The 12,421-nt window shown below is 40.3% G+C and overlaps 1 pseudogene; it reads left to right on the forward strand.

Moving 5' to 3' along the window:
* The first annotated feature begins 3,250 nt into the window (after window positions 1–3,250).
* Window positions 3,251–12,212, forward strand: LOC124021039 (annotated as a pseudogene).
* The last annotated feature ends 209 nt before the right edge of the window (window positions 12,213–12,421 follow it).

A 12,421-nucleotide genomic window follows, 5' to 3' on the forward strand; every position in this document is an offset into this window, starting at 1 on the left:
CTCTTTCACCCTACTCCTCTGTGTATTATCTGTTGTTGGCTGCTTCAATATATGATAGAGTGCAAATAGTAGCCTAGCTCTGGTCTAATAGTAGCCAAATAGTAGCCTAGCTCTAATGTAGTCTAGCTCTGGTCAAATAGTAGCCTAGCTCTGGTCTAATAGTAGCCAAATAGTAGCTCTGGTCTAAGAGTAGCCAAATAGTAGCCTAGCTCTGGCCTAATAGTAGCCTAGCTCTGGTCTAATAGTAGCCAAATAGTAGCCTAGCTCTGGTCTAATAGTAGCCAAATAGTAGCCTAGCTCTGGTCTAATAGTAGCCAAATAGTAGCCTAGCTCTGGTCTAATAGTAGCCAAATAGTAGCCTAGCTCTGGTCTAATAGTAGCCAAATAGTAGCCTAGCTCTGGTCTAATAGTAGCCAAATAGTAGCCTAGCTCTGGTCTAATAGTAGCCAAATAGTAGCCTAGCTCTGGTCTAATAGTAGCCAAATAGTAGCCTAGCTCTGGTCTAATAGTAGCCAAATAGTAGCCTAGCTCTGGTCTAAGAGTAGCCAAATAGTAGCCTACTCTGGTCTATATATGCATGTCACTCACATCCTAATTCATTATTTACTATCATTTTAGTGTAGGTTGTTACCATGTCTGCCATTTGCTGTGGCAAAATTTGGGATTTAAGTTTATTTTGGTCATATTGGTTTATGAAGAAAAAAACTTTCCAATGATGCATCTAAACTGGAATACAGGCTACTTGGTGTAGCCTACTCTTATGTTGTAGACAAAGTTCATGTTATTGAAGTGATAGAAGAAATAATGTCACCTGTCAATATCCAATCTAACCATGTATTACATAATACATTACGTTCATCTCTACAGAGATAGGAATTATACTGACTTAAACACGGAACGCATTGATATTGTAGCGTCGGTTTGTTTAAACAATTGAATGCATATAAATGAGTCTCAAGGTAATTTACTCTTCGAAAAAAAGATCTCATTGATGTGTATCCAACAGTAATAAAGGGCTCGCCTAAAATGACCGCTGAATCGGCTAATTAAAAGCGCTGCTCTCGTGCTCTATCCCGGCGCTGAACTCCCGCCTTTAATGAGCGTTGTGAGCCACGTGAGCTCACGTTTCTCCCGGAATAAGCGGTGACAATGGCGTATTCAGTCGGTGGACTAAATAATTAAAAACATAGGAATAATTACAGTATAAAATTGTAATTATTGTTGGGCTGCAGGAAAGCCTTTTGATTGTGAAAGACGACACGACGGGACCGGGTCGGGCTTAGGTTTCCTTTTCTATCAATATTGCAGAGAGCCAAACTGACGGTCTTTCTCGCTGTCGGACTATGGTGCGTGTGCATTGCAGGGAAGACGAAGTCCAACTTTCGAAATAATTTTCATATTCATCAGCATAATAATGATTGTAAACATTTGAGTCCAAATTTATGAAAAGACGAATTATTGCCCATATGCTCAGTATAATGTTTTGAATGGCTATTTAATAGGCCTACATAGATATAGTTTATTTTGACATTGTTTTTTAATAAAGAAACCATAGATGTTTAAGGTCGTGATATCTATTTTACGAGACAGAGGGTGTCAATCCCAAAACATCTGGCGCATAACTGTTTTGTCAGTTCATCTTGACCTAGGTAAACTATATATGCAGCTATCTTATCCATAATGTAAATTCTAGTTGTCAATGGAAACATATTATGTATAGGCTAATTTATGCTAGGTTTAAAGGGCATAGATGTTCTACTTTAATGGTGTCTGCTTAGCAATAGTTGGCTGGAGGGCGTTTGTGGACGTTATTAACTCCTATTTGATTGTGGTAATTGTTCACATTTTGGCCCGGACAGTTTGATTAATTACATTTTAATCAGTGTCCATTTAGTACAGACAATGTTAGGAATATAGGCTATAGGCATTCAGGCTACATGTGCATTTTAAAATAACAAACAAATGGTAATTTTAGTACGTCCTTAAAACAATAAAATAAAATAAAATGGAAAAACGTATTTTTAAAATACAACAATTCAAACAAAACGTAAACCTCTTGTCATTCAGACTGACCCAAATGTTGTTCAACCCGTGTATTTAGGCCTACGTGTGCAAATAGTTTAAATGTTATTTTAAACTAAAAAGAAAAGTTTGCATGCCGTTCCTTGAACTTTATGCCCCGGCAAGCTATTGATACCTCAGCACAAGGCTTACTGGGGTTAACTGAGGGGCATCGATCAGGTTATGAATAGTTAATATGGTCTTACAGTATTGGGTTTCAACACTAACCTCAGCCTATTGCTCTAATATATCACTCTGTTTGTAGACGCAATCTGCTCGCACCGTGTCCTGTGTGCTCAACAAATTTCCTTCATTTACTGACAGTTTGGTTCGTGGGTGGTGGGTATTGAGAGAGAGGGGGGGGGTGCAGCAGCATATGACAGTCCCGCCCGAGGCAAGTTATCCGCTCATCTAGGATTCGGTCCATTTTCAATGCAGAATCTAAGAATGCACAGTATGTGATTTAAAACGTGTCCAATTGTTTGACATTCGAACAAAAGCACACGAGCCTTAAAATTCATTGCGTCTTTACCAGAAGGGCTGGAATTGATTTGCGTGTCCACGAGAAGCAAAACAGATGGTCGTGTAACTTGATAAATGATACATTCAGCCATTTTGTTGCCTTCGATTTCATATTCAGTTTGGTCCTAAATTTGCTCGTTTGTTAATACTGGAAATAGTCTATAGGCCTTCATTGGCATTTGGTAGGGGCAGTTACTCTCCGATGAAGAGTTGTGCAAAAAATAAATAAATCATAAATACATTTCCAATTAGCATATGGGTATAATACACACTTGTACCTACATGTGTGAAATGGGACAAATAAATGCACCCATCAAATTATAATTATTTGTCTACTATTAAAATATCGTTGGTCGTTAATTGTGTCAACATAGTGTCAATCTATCAAATGCACCTTACTACTTAGCACACCATGTTAATGCAATATATATCCAGCTATCTTTCTCTTTATATTTTTTTCCGCACTTCTATGAAAGATCCACTGAGTAAAGTTTAAATGGATCAAGTAACAGCCTCGTGGCTGTTGTTCCTTCATTGTCCAGGAGATAATATAGTTAAAGAGAAGGAACGCTAAGTGGGTGTGCCTTGCCATCCATTAGTTTAGCGGTCACTTCTTCAGTGAGGAACGTCGACTGCTGTCTTGAGGAGTGGCGAAGGCTCGAGGACTGCCATGCGGTCACTCTCTCGTGCGCCACTCAGCCGGTGAGAGTCGAAGAGGATGGAAGTCCGTTCACTGTACTGAGCCAGAAACAGAAACACTTCAGAGAGAGATTTGGCTAGTCTGAACGCTTGGTCCAGCAACAGTATATTTAATCTCGGACTAGACCTCTGCTTGTGTCGGTGATTTTTGTTCAACTTTTTGATGAAAAGTTGTTTCCTAAGCCTAGGAGTACTGTGCTCTTTTCCAGAAAGAAAGGTAAGGATCTTACTCTTTTCAATTCGTTGTCTTGTGTATTTTCTATTGAAATTTTAATGTCTCATCACCAGTCACAACAGTTTCATATTTTACATGTTTTTCGTAAGTGTTACCTTTAATTTATTTTCCAATTTAATATATTATTTTCGGAAGACTTATAGAATATATATTTACAACCGTTGCGCAAAACCCCCCAAAAATGGGACCGATGTGAGATGCTAAATGTGAGGGAAATATTTGCCTTTTGTAAAAGTCTATTTTAATATTTTATTGTAGGTCTATAAGGCGTTGTACTAACGTTAATCTAGGGAGACACGCATGCGATGTTTTAATTATATATATGGCTAGTCTTTTATTAACAGATCAAATACGTACAATTTAACCCGTGTAATTACCAAGAAAGCAGCTTAGCTGTTCTTTTCCTCTCTGGTAAGCGCATTGGCGCAGCTCAGAGTGTATTTTCCTTCTGCTCTTTTGCGTGTAAGGATCTTATGTAGTTCTTAAGTAATCACCCTCGCCTCTGAGCCGATTTAAAGACGACAGGAAAAGGTCCCGTCAATAAACAACTAACTGATCATGGATAGCCTTAGTTGGCATCGTCCTACAAAAAAATACAATCTAATAGGTCATGTTAAAAAAATTGCTTTCGGATGGTTTAGACACTTAATATTAATATACCTATACTAAACATGCTCGTATAAAATGGAACGTTTATATTAAATTTTATTTATTAGGCTATTATTTATCTATTTATTTAGAACTGGGTCACCAAAAACGAATAACTAACTAATCCTTGACTTTTGTGAATAATGCTGGGTTGAAAATGTTTTTGATTGTTCTATAATAACACTAAGTATGTAATAATAATAATAATAATAATAATGCATAGTTATTAGTATATAATAACACTGATCTTCCGCGTTACTTTTAAGACCTTGACCATGTTATTGTTAATATTGCACAGAATGTGCGTGCGTAGGCCTATTGGTAAGATTAATTACAAAGCTATTTCATGGTCTTTATTTATTTATTTGTTGATTTGGAATGAATTGCAAACTATTTAGGGCTAGTGCATTTTTTAACAGGTGTTATGCCAGCTGTAGGCCTATATGGTAGTGCAATAGGCTACCCTAAAATATTTGTTTTTATTTTCAGACTTCCAGGAATGGAGTCGATACCCAATCAACAACCAGCGGGACGAGACTCCAGCTCTTCCCCCAGCTCCAAGCAGGACGTTCAGCCCTTCTCCAGCCCCATCTCCCTGAAGCCTAACCAAGTCAGCGAGACCGCGTTGTATGGAGTGCACATCGTGTCTTTGGTCATAGATGGCCAGGAAAGACTTTGCTTGGCGCAGATATCCAACACATTGCTAAAGAACTACAGTTACAACGAAATCCATAACCGACGCGTTGCTCTTGGAATCACCTGCGTCCAGTGCACGCCCGTCCAGCTCGAGATACTGAGGCGCGCTGGCGCCATGCCAATCTCCTCGCGGCGCTGCGGTATGATCACTAAGCGGGAGGCGGAGAGGCTATGTAAATCATTCCTTGGTGCTCACAACCCACCAAAGCTACCGGAAAATTTCGCTTTTGATGTCTCTCATGAATGCGCGTGGGGAAGCAGAGGTAGCTTCATACCTGCCAGGTATAACAGCTCGAGGGCCAAGTGCATTAAATGCACATATTGTAACATGTATTTTTTTCCCCGAATAAATTCATATTCCACTCCCATCGCACTCCCGAGTCCAAGTATACACAGCCAGACGCAGCAAACTTCAATTCGTGGAGGCGCCATCTCAAACTAACAGACAAAAGCTCGTCGGATGATGTTGCCCACGCGTGGGAGGATGTTAAAGCGATGTTCAACGGGGAAGTCGTAAGAGGACGCTACCTATGAGTGGGTCATCCATGTCCTCTCCTTTGAAGTCACATTCCACCAGTAACCCAACTCAAAGAAGTTCCCCCGAGGTACCCCATAAAACGTTGCGCTGTGACGAAGACCGAGGTAGGCCTAACATCAGTCTGTCAAATGGCGTCCGGAACTACCCGGTTATCCCTGTGCCCAGTAAGAGCTTTGGGATGCTTCAAAAGATCCAGCCACCGCTCTTCCCCCACCCGTATGGATTCCCTGCGTTTGGACTGTGTCAAAAGAAGGACGACGGAGTGGGAGAGACAAATAAAACCAACGTTTCGGGTGTCTTTTGGCCAGGAGCAAAGGACAGTATTTATCCCTCTTTCCCGATGTTTTGCCAACAGCAGGTGGCCTGCCGATGCCACCGTATCAACAGTCACCACCCAAACCACCCACAGAGCTCTTAAGTGTCAGACAGAGTGACCTCGAGTTATCGGATCAAAGTGACCGGTGCGCAAACACACCTAAGGATAGCTTTCAAGACAGCGAACGGTGCTCCAGCTCACAATCCACCCGGAACGACGAGGATAAATCCGGGGATGAGGCCCGGTCGACGGAAGGACTCCCCACAACTCCACGGAAGATAAATTACATCTCTGCGTTCAGACCTGTGGTGAAAGACGCCGAAAGCATTGCAAAGCTATACGGCAATAGGGACACGTACAGCGGTGTGCGCTCTGGTTACCTATCGCCAGATTTCGTGAGTGAAAGTTCTAGCTATAGGTCTATGTCCCCGGATGTGGATAGCGTGGACGACCCAGACGTTGACGTGGAGTCAAACAGGGCACACGAGGATGAAGAGTCAGTCCAACTGTCAGTGGAGGACCGTCAGAGTCCCCGCCCCTCAACTCAGCCCATTCCGGGCCTGAAGATAGTCGAGAGTTGGGGACAAGTCCAGGACCACAACCGGAAGATCCCCACTCCGGGTCCTCTGATGACGAGAGGCAGGGTGGACAGGTGTCAGAGCGCCATGATACACCGGTGTACGAAGTAAGTGTTTTTATGTTCAATATATTTACGCACATGTTTGTAAATTAATTTAGGCATCAATCCACGGAGATTTATTTGGATCCCATATGAAAATGGGTGATGTTTGGTCTTGTAAGTGCATGGGCATAAAGTATGGTCATCATGCTGTGTTTAAAGTTCCAATGGTCATAGGCCTTAAAGGATGTTGATATGGCTGGCAGCTTTTAACAGTTTGAAGCCTAAACAGTAGGCTAATGTGATGTTTTCAACGCGTTTTTGCAAGGGATTTTCATATTTTGGTCAAATGAAAAAAAAAGCAGCCACTTATATGAACTATATCCAGGGCTTCTCGCATGGGGTTTTATTGTGCTGTTGAAAACCCTGACATTACAGAAGGCTGAGCCTGTTTACACATACATTGGCAGGTTGGAACAAATATGGAAATTATCTTTCGTTAAAATACATTTTGGCAATGACATTTACAAAAAAGACCATCGTCCCAATATTAAAGAGATTGAGAATTGAGTAGGCTTGTTTTAATAAGGTCGCTGAGTGGGAGCCTAGGTCTGTGCCTTGTCTTTTGTTCTAAAGATAATTGAAGTGGTTCTGTTTGGAGTGTTTACTGCGAGCCTTGTAGTGTGTTGGGAAAAGGTTAGGCCTTTGCCCATGCCTCGTCCTAATGTCAGTCAAACTGCAATTTAGATAGGTGGACAACAATTGAATTACTTCCCTATAATTATAAATTGGAGACGTGTCACGTGGGTATATCCGTTCAAAGAATTGCTTGTGAAATGAAGATAATTATAGATGATTGCAGTTGTATTGACTATAATGGCTTTGGTTAATTTTGCAGGTGTACACACATGAAAAGGATGGACACATGCCTTTGAACGGTCCATCTACGTTTGGATCAAAACATAGCAGCCCATTGCAATCGAACGGTAGGCCTATTATCTTGCATAGTACATATTCATGGTATAGTTTCTGTATGCAAATAGACACGTCGCTTATTACTGTCTGTCTTTATCAGGTGTACTCCATGTTTCCGACCCACACAAACAACGTTCTCCTACAAGAGAGGACGTTCCACAGAGAACCTATCAGGACCAAGCAAAGGAAAGCCCACCATGTGAGTCTCTCTCTCTCTGTGTGTGTGTGTAAGTGTGTACAAGTTTAGTAGGCCTACCATGGTAATATAGCCTATTGTATTATATTTTATGTAACGAAATTGTTAGCCAGGGGTTTCTCAACTTTTTACTGTTCCAAATATGATCATTAGTAACAGAAAATGGAGTAAATTAGATGAATTAATGAGCTGATGCCATCTTTAATATTTCTCTTGCAGGCAATGGGGCATTACGTCAGCATGACGTCAGTAGGATCCAGGAAAAAGATATCGAAAACATGGCTAAAGGTAATCATTTGATTTTTATCAATGATCATTTCCATTTGTTTATATTGATTAGCCTCGTGCAAAACGACCAACAAGTAGGCCTCGCCTCGCCTCGCGCCGCCTCGCCTCGCCTCGCCTCGCCTCGCCTCGCCTCGCCTCGCCGCCTCGCCTCGCCTCGCCTCGCCTCGCCTCGCCTCGCCTCGCCTCGCCTCGCCTCGCCTCGCCTCGCCTCGTTTCTAGTCATTAGATCTCATCTTAAATTGAACAAAGCAAGGTGGAAATCACTAAACATAATAGCCTAATTTTCGGTTCTGGGAATAAAAAATATATATTTAGCATTGAATTAAAATAGTTATATTTTAAACATAACGAACACGTGTGAACGCGGCTCTATTTGCATCTCTACTTCCTCAAAGCCTCCTATTTCAACATTCGAAAAACCCTCGTGTTGTTAATTCTAAGCCTTTTTATGGAACATGAGCACCATGTTCCATGTTGGTCTTGTGTAGGCTACGACGTGTGGAATCACCAGTCTAATATGCTAGACTGAGGTTTCCCCTTTAATATCTAGGTCCTGTACTAACAACATAATACCTATTATGATCTGTCTAATAATCTATTTTTTTAATCGCTTTCTAAATAAATGTTATGCCTACAGCTTAACACAAGTTTCCACGGTCACGTTTGAATTGTTTTCCATTCGTTAACCTCCTCTAATGTTAAATTATGAGAAACGGAATTGTTCTACTTATTGTAACACGAAATCGTTTTTACACTATTAATATTTTAACGAGCCCAGCCGTTAAGCTGCGGCGCTCGAGCCTCTAACCCCGAGGCGATGGAGCTAATTATTTAGCAATACCATGCTTGGAGACACAGTGAGGCTAAACGACTGTTAGCGTTCCAACCATAGGCCTTCTGATAATAGTTATTACGATACTATAGGGAAATAAACCAAGGGAAACATTGTGGTTGTTTTTACCCATAGGCCTGTGTTGTATTAGGCCTATAAAGGCCTGTAATCAAAATCAAATGCTTTAATTGTTGAACAGGCTAAGATAGGTCTGCAATATATAGGGTTAGTATGTTGAAAGCCACATTTGGAATTTATTGCTTTGTCTATTTCCTTTTTACAACGACGATTATGATAATGGTGATGACCGCTTCGGTTTGCAGAGGAACTTCAGAAACAGCTTGTCGAACAAGTGGAGCTCAGAAAAAGTTGGAACGCGAATTTCAAAGTTTAAAAGGTAGGACGCTTTATTGTCCTACTGCTTAAACATGCACAGAGTCGACGTGCAGCTGAAATATTTACATGAGGGGAAACAGGCGCAACTCGACCTATTAAAGTAAAAATAAAAAAAAAGTAACTCTATTTTTTAAGAGTTAAAGTCATTCACGTTTCCACCATCTTGGCCTGTTTCAGAATGAGTTTAAACATAAAGAGAAATACAGCGAACATATTGACTACAACGAAGCAAACATTAGTGGACAGCGGCATGGTGCTGAAATGGAAGTAAATGATTGTTTAGCTTCAAAAGCGAGAGCTGCTCCTGTTTCCCACACATTGAGGTCTTTATTAATGCTGAGAACCCATTAGGCTTAAATTCTATTATTTGGACTTGCGCACTGTGTTAATAGTAGCCGTCTGCTTGCTCACTATGCAGATAATTTTCAGGACCAAATGAAGAGGGAACTGTCCTACAGAGAAGAGATGGTCCAACAGCTTCATATTGTCCGAGGTGAGTCTCCAGGAAAAATGATCGGAATATGCTAAATGGTCAGTGTTTTAATAAATTAAATAATATGTCCCGACTTAAATTGAATGAAATGACCCATATCGTTATAGCATTTATGTTCTAAAGTATGAAAACGTGCGTGTACAAGAACAGTCTTATTGACTTTGTTGCTTCCTTGTACCACACAAGAATGAAGAGGGGAAAGTGACACTTGCATAAATTCGGTCATTATAGAATTAGGCTGCGTGTCCACAATCTACAAATAATAGCTTATCATTCCTGTCAAATTGTCAACATTTTTCGCAATTTGACTGGAAATTGTCGAATGAACTGCAATAATATCAAAGCATAGAGAGATTGATTTCGCTGTGTTTTGTTTGTAAATGTTATTTTCTCCTAAATCACGCACTGGAAAATGTAAAAGGCAGACCATTACGTCTCGTCGTATCAGTTACATACAGTAGACGACAACAGCTGATGCCGCCCTTTCACGGATAGACTAGTTCTAGAGTTACTGGAACGCGGTAGTGTAAATACACACTTCAACTACACTAAGAGGTCACTCAAAATACCCGAGGGTGAACAACATAAATTACAGTCATCCATTTCAAAGTTTACAAACCACCGCTTTGAAGCTCAATTATTGCGTTTTCTTTTCTTATTATTTATGTGTTGTTTGCTTAGACACTTTGTGCAGCGAGTTGGATCAAGAAAGAAAGGCGCGTTATGCAATACAACAGAAGCTAAAAGGTAATTTATATGGTCCAAAAACAGAACATGTATCCAGTTTCAGTCCATTTGGGAATGAATTCAGTGGCTGGCTGGGCAAGAGCATGGCCTTCTAATGGACTTTGATTATGACTAGTAGTAGTTGTCAAATTACAACCGTACCTATGCAAGTGCTACTTTTATTCTTCGCTGGCATGTGTGTCCTTGTGATATGCTAATTCCTAGCACATTTGATATTGAGCAGAACTACTGTGACGTGTAGACTGAACTTAGAGGAAAGAACGACTAGAGAACACAGTGTGGATAGAAAAATAACAAAGACATTTCATCTGCCCAGTGTTTGAAGTGACACATCCCCTTTCTCCCTAGAAGCTCATGACGCCCTGCACCATTTCTCCTGCAAGATGCTGACCCCTCGCCATTGTACTGGAGCCTGTACTTTCAAACCCCCTCTGCTGCCTCCATAATAGACCACAAGACCCCCCCCCCCCTGACTCCAGTACAGCTCACTGCAGCCAAAAAGAGAGACACCCACCTCAAGTAGTCACAGTCTCTCCCCGTAACTTCTTTACCTTTGCCCTCCCTCACCAGTCATCCAAGGATTCACAACTTGTGAACACACTCCAGCGCTATTTATTTAACGCAGAAGAAGTGGCTATGGAGGTCAGGAGAACAAGACCTTCCATTGAAAAGAACTCTTGAAGATACACCAACACCCAACGACTGGTCCATTGTATGTGGTGTATTTATAGACAGGTATCAAGCTGTAAAGAACTCTTGATATGGACTCACCACAAGTCCCTTTGAATCATAATCCATTGCTCTTCATATATCCCGTGTATATATATAAATATATATATACATATGTGGAGATGTGCAATGAGTTGTATAATGTGATATTTCATAAGTAACACGAATCCTAGCATTCTTGGGTTGTTATACCACATTATGTATGTGTTTTTACATATATTTATTTGTGTTTAAGTTAGTCGTTAATCTGTTCTGTCCATCTGAAACATTAAACAATGTATATTATTGATGTAAAGCACTTTAAAAAATTGGCAACATTACTACTGATCTGGACCTCACTGGACTAAGAAATAAAGTAAACTCTGTTAGGCATCTAATGTATAGAATACACTTCCTTCTAACGCGGCGTTTCCCAAATGCTGGACCAGGGGGATCCAAAGATGATGACCTTTCTCGGTTTTTGTCCTAACCCTAACACACCTGATTCAAATCAAAGGGTTGATGATGAATTGTTGATTAGTTGACTCAAGTGTGTGAGTGTTAGGACACAAACACCGCTTTGGGTCACCGGGACCAGGAAAGGGAAACGCTGTTCTAATGGCGCCAACATTTATTCTAGCACTTATTTCGAAGTAACCAATGACCTTTCAACCTTGAACTAATTAAAAAGGTTCCGTTTGCCTAAAATGTCACACAACAGATTAGTCTTTTACAGTGTATAGAATGTTCATTCAGTCTCAACTATGATTGTTTTTATTCATACATAGATACCATGTACAGTATATTCATTATAAAAGGTATATTTCTTCCGTATGATTTGAGCATTCGTTACAAGACACACCCAGCTTCTGTTGTACTTAATAAAGGGTTTGAATCATCGTCAGAACCCTACCATACATTAAATAAACCACAGGCACAGAAACCAAACCTATTTGTTGTGTATTTAATTCTGTCTTGTAGGCTTTATTTTGTCATGTCAATCCTTTGTGCATGGCAAGAGTTATGAGTGGGGATGAGATTAAAGGAAACCAAGACGCCACGCAAAGAGACTTGAAACGGACATTTGTGACTGAATTCCATGTTGTGCAGTTGATTTCTGTAACCAATCTTTTTTTAAATCAATTCCAAGCCAGTTGGTTATTTTTTTCCACGATATACATATGAACTTTAAAAAGTGTTGTTGTGATCCCATTAAGGGCCAATAAGACTCATGTATGTATTATATCAGAAATTAATGTAAAATACGATTAAAAAGTGAATCCTATTTTTGCCTTGTCTCATGAATGTCTCTTAATAGGAACGATACTGACACCTGCTGGAACATTTAAGGAATAACAACCTGATTTAAAATTAATTTAGCATCCAGGTTGTTTCATCTTTATTTGATTTTTTTCATATCAAACGACTCATTCCATACATGGGCTGTCTCAG

Source organism: Oncorhynchus gorbuscha, unplaced genomic scaffold, assembly GCF_021184085.1.
Source record: "Oncorhynchus gorbuscha isolate QuinsamMale2020 ecotype Even-year unplaced genomic scaffold, OgorEven_v1.0 Un_scaffold_1028, whole genome shotgun sequence".
Lineage (NCBI taxonomy): Eukaryota > Metazoa > Chordata > Actinopteri > Salmoniformes > Salmonidae > Oncorhynchus > Oncorhynchus gorbuscha.